This window comes from Hyla sarda, chromosome 4 (genome assembly GCF_029499605.1).
Source record: "Hyla sarda isolate aHylSar1 chromosome 4, aHylSar1.hap1, whole genome shotgun sequence".
Taxonomy (NCBI): Eukaryota; Metazoa; Chordata; class Amphibia; order Anura; family Hylidae; genus Hyla; species Hyla sarda.
In genome coordinates, this window is record NC_079192.1 from 90231495 (window position 1) to 90236799 (window position 5305).

The following is a 5305-nucleotide window of genomic DNA, read 5'->3' on the forward strand; positions in this document are numbered from 1 at the left end:
TTTGACTTGTTCGACTCATTTATTTATTTCTGTGTGTGAAAATAGAGTTAGCAAAACATGGATGACCAAAGCTGCTCTCCTGCACGATCTGCATAATGTGGTGCGGAGAGAGGCAACTGGTGCTGGGTGGTGCAGTTTATGAGGCAAACGTAGAACACCCAGCAAGTTCCATGCACAAGCCTTTTTCTGATGAATGGGACTCATGCAGGGAACTTGCTAGGGGTCATACGGTTGCAAAGGATCAACTTTTGGGTACATGAACTGTCCCTTAAAGGGGTATAGATATCTTATCCCCTATGTAAAGGATAGGGGATAAGATGTCTGATCAATGGGATCCTGCTGCTGGGACCCCAGCAATCTCCATGCAGCAACCAAAATTCTAAATAGTATATTTAGCTCACTGGTTCCTGTGGTGGGATTCGTGACATCATGCCACACCTTCTTGTGACATCACACCACCTCCCATAGACATAAATGGAAAGGGCGTGGCGTGAGGTCACGACCCGCACCACGAGAACCCAGAGTTCTAAATATATTATTTGGAACGCCGGGTGCTGCATGAAGATTGCGGGGGTCCCAGTGATCAGTCATCTTTTGTCCTATCCTTAAGGTAGGGGATAAGATATCTAGGGGCGGAGTACCACTTTAAGGAATTAGAGAGTGTAGGCATACCTTACAAGCAGGTAGAAAAAGAACAGCTGGGAGAAATGACAGGACACAAAGCAATATTTGGCTGGGACCGATTTTGGGTGTGTTCTGGCCAATTAAAGGAGAACTATGGCAAAAAGTAACTTATCCCCTATCCATGGGTTATGGGATAAGTAGCTGATCGTGGGGGGTCCCCCTGCAATACCTGGGATGAGACCCGTCGCTCAGTGAGAAGCGCTCGCTGCAGACGTCAAATCTCAATTACCCTGGACCCCCCCCTTCCTTCATGTCCACCACAGACGCCCCCAGACTGCTGTCTCTTACAGAGTTTTATGCCCAGAAATGGTTGGCTACTCACTTTGTCAGTAGATTCTCATCCTAAATATGAAGACAATCGGGGAAATGTACCTGTGGAGAGGAAATGTTGTCCAGTTGCTCTTAGCAACCAATCAGATTACTTCTTTTATTTTTCAGAGGTCTGATTGGTTGCTATGGGCAACCTGATGAAAACATCTTTTTTTTCTTTAACAACTACAGTACTACAACTCCCATTGTAGTGTGTCTTTTCAACCTGTGCCTCCTCCAACCCTGACCCTTAGGGGGGCATAGACGGACCACACTGGGGGTTGTAGTACTTTCATTTTTACAGTTCCCCTATAACTCTGCAGCTTCGGTAGAAGTATGAGGCTCAGCCTTAGAGTCAGTGTATCTGGCTGCTCCAGTGTTCTTCTCTTTTACAGCCTGGACACTGTTCTCCTCCACACTGGTCCCTGTGGTCCGGTCAGATGGTTCTGGACTGGGGCTGAATGGTTGCTTGAGGGATTTAGTGGCAGATTTTTTGGGGACTTCAGTTGTTAGATGACCTCTCTTCAGTGGCTGCTGATATTCGTAGTGCAGAATTTACAGGTGTTACGTAAAAGGGGTACTCCGGGGGAAAACATTATTTTATTTTAGTTTTTTTAAATCAACTGGTGCAAGAAAGTTAAACAGATTTGTAAATTACTTCTTAAAAATCTTAATCCTTACAGTACTTATCAGCTGCCGTATGCTACAGAGGAAGTTGTATAGTTCTTTTCGGTCTGACTACAGTGCTCTCTGTGAGTAGGAGCAAATCTCCATAGTAAACTTCTCCTACTCCGGACAGTTCCTAACATGGACAGAGGTGTCAGCAGAGAGCACTTCCTGTGGAACACAGCAGCTGTTGGGTGTGTCTGACTTCCAGAGTTTTCCAGAGAGAGAGGATTGAAGCAGTGTTTCCTACAGCCTTTTCCCCAGGAGGGTGGCAGCTTCCTTGTGAGAGGCTCCTGCTATGGAGCCCCAGACTTCCACCCCTCGAACTAGGACGGCGGGGGGTGGGAGTGAGAGAGCTACGGCCGATTCCCAGGACAGGGTGAGAAGATCCAGCAGGCTCCGCAGTAATGTGGAGCCCACTCCCCTGTCCGTCGCTGGAAACCGCAAGGCGTCCGGTAAGAAGCTTATGGTTATGTCTTCGGGGACTGTGTCTGATACTATGGAACCCCAGCAATGGGGGGTGAAGGGTCCCAGGGAGTCGCTAGCTACTTTCGGTTCCCGCATGCAGGCAAATCTAGTAGAATATGAGTAGCTTGGAAAACAGCTGAAAATCATAAGGGAAGACCTGAAGTTTGCTCGCTACCAAACAGATAACTCTGCCAAGGCCATGAGGGCAAGGTTCGCTGCCAGGGTGTGTCAGCTGAAGGCAGAGGAGCAGGAGGTGGTGAGAGCCCGAATGCTGATTGTAGAGGGTGCAGGCATGTTTAAAGAAAAATTAAAGAATGAAGACCGCTATAAAACCATGCGTACCCCTGTGAAGGAGGAAGAGGATAGTCAGGGGGAGGAAGAGTGCTTGTGTGTCACTTAGGAGAAGATGGAGGAAGGTGGTGAGGGAGATGGCGGCAGTGAGGGAGATGAGAGTGAGGGGGATGTTGGTGATACCCCGTATACCCCTAAGACCTCTGTCACCCCGAGTGCAGATTACATCAACCCTGCCCAAGTCGCCTTACCAGCCACCTCTGAGGAAAGTGACAGTAGTGATGGCGGTGACAGTGGACTGGTCTGTGGGGGGGCTCCTGCGGGCCATAGTGATGCAGGAGTCACCCAACCGTCTGGAAAATTGCCAGGACCTGGGCCCTGAGGGGAGGAAGAGGAAAAAAAAGAAGAAGAAGAAAAAGGCTGAGGAGCAGATAAAGTTTGTTTTCTCTCCAATCCAGCAGTCTGGGCCACCTGAAAAGTTGATTCAGGCTGCTGGGCCTCCCACCCTGCCAGATCCCGCTTCTGCTGTGGAACGGGACCAGCACGGGGGGTACATTGCTGCATCCAACATGGCCGCAGGTGCTACAGTCACGCGTCCTGCTGGTAGGGAAGAGCAGGACGGGCTAATGGTGGGCAATAGTTATGCGGCAGTTTGCAAGGGGAGCGGTTCCCCGAGTATTGTGGGCAATGTTACTAGCCCTGCGGGGCACTTCCCTGAGAGGGGGGGGGAGTGTCCAGGCGCCTGAGGTGTGTGGTGAGATCTTCTGCTCGGGGGGAGGTCCCCTGGGCGCTGCTAGTAGTGTCGGTGCTGCGGGGCACTCCCCTGAGAGGGGGGGGGGGGGGAGCGTCCAGGTGTCAGAACCTGCTGCTGAGCCCGTGCGGTTGGGCACAGTGTTTGGCGCGGACACTGCAGGGATCTCCCCTGTGAGAGACGGGAGTCCCTGCACATCAGTGGCACGAGGAGGGGTGAAGTGGCGCCCGGAGGGGCAGCCTCAGCTTCGGGAGGTGATGTCGGCAGTAACATCTCGAATGGAGGAGGAGTCAGCGTCGCCGACAATGGCAGCCGCCGGTGACCTGAGAATGTACAAAAAGGCCAAGCTAAAGCATGTCCAGGCCAGCCCAGAGGTAGTGGGTGAAGCAGCTGCTGATCCCAAAAATACTGTCAATAAAAGCAATGTTAATACAAGGTGTTTGAAAGATGGGAGTGGTAGTGCTGTGGATGAGAGGGGTGTATGTGGCAGTGGTAGTGGTGCAAATGGGAGGAGTGGTAGTGGTGCAGATGGGAGGAGTGGTAGTGGTGCAGATGGGAGGAGTGGTAGTGGTGCAGATGGGAGGAGTGGTAGTGGTGTAGATGGGAGCAGTGGTAGTGGTGTTGATGGGAGGAGTGGTAGTGTTGTGGATGGGAGGAGTGGTAGTGGTGTGAATGAGAGTGGTGATAGTGGAGTGAATGAGAGGAGTGGTAGTGGTGCAGATGGGAGGAGTGGTAGTGGAGTGATTGGGAGGAGTGGCAGTGAAGTGAATAAGAGTGGTGATAGTGGAGTGAAGAGGAGGGGTGGTAGTGGTGTGAATGAGAGGAGTGGTAGTGGTGCAGATGGGAGGAGTAGTGGTGTGAATGAGAGTAGTAGTAGTGGTGTGGATGGTAGGAATAAGAGTGGCTTTTGTGGCAGTACAGGTGGCCTAGGTGGGGATGTAGGGACGGTGTCTGGTCCGGCTGCCCCCCCCCGGTCGTCAGGAGTTATGCAAGTGTGGCGGCTGGGGGTTCAGTAGGATCTTTACCTCCTGCATCTGGTGAAGGTCAGTTGCAATGGCGCCTCCTGGAGGCACTAAAGAGAGGAGAAAGGACGCTCCAGGTAGAGGGAAAGGAGATGGACCTGTCTTTTTGGGTGGAGAGACATGGGAATGGGTAGGCCGTATGGTCCCTCCAGACACCCGGGCAGGAGGTAGGTCGCAGGAATGTGGCCCGTTTGGTCTGGAAAGGCGAAAATGCGTGGTGGTGGTGGAGCTTCTTTTCCAGATGGGTTTCAGGGCTGGGGACATCTTTGACCTGATTCACCCCTTCGGCTCCTCCGAGTTTGACGTCAGCTTTGTTAGGCCGGAAGGACTAGATCTCTTTTGGTCTAATTATGAGCTGATGAAAAACGAGCCCGGATGGCGAGATTTCGCTGTAAAAGCGGTATCTCGCCAGAGTATGGTAAAGAAAGTGACCGTTTTGACCCGTAACAAGTCACTTTCTTGTTATGACATTATGACCTTGCTAGGCAGGTACGGGGAGGTGACAGACGTCCCCCGGAAGAACTTTGACGAGCACAATATATGGTCTGGGGCCTGGACGTTTTCCGTTCGTCTCAGGCGTTCAGGGAACACGGTCACCCACATCCCTTCGGCCGCCTTTCTGGGACGCGACAGGATTCAGATCTTCTACCAGGGGCAGCCGAGGCTGTGTCACAGGTGTGGTGACCCAAACCACTTTAGTGCCAACTGCACTCAGCAGATATGCGCCCTCTGCTGTGGGGTGGGTCCTCTGGCAGCCACCTGTGGGCAGATTCGGTGTAACTTGTGTGGTGACCTAGGTCACCCGTTCAGCCGGTGTCCACGCTCGTTCTCTAACAATGTGACCGCCCCGGCTGGGGAGAGCCTAACGGTTGCCCCAGCGGGGGAGGGGACTAGTGGAGGAGAGGGGCACCAAAGCCAGTGAAGGAAAAACATAAGACCCCCTCTATGCGGAGGCGAGAGGAGAAGCGCAGGTTGGAGAGGGCCCTTGAGAATGCCCAGGTGCAAGGGGTGGCTCGGGGTCCCACTCCAGACACTGGCTCAGAAGGAGGTCAGAATAACTCTGAGGCTTTGGGTGGGGCCGAACTGGATGAGGAGATAGGGAGACTGCGTAGGG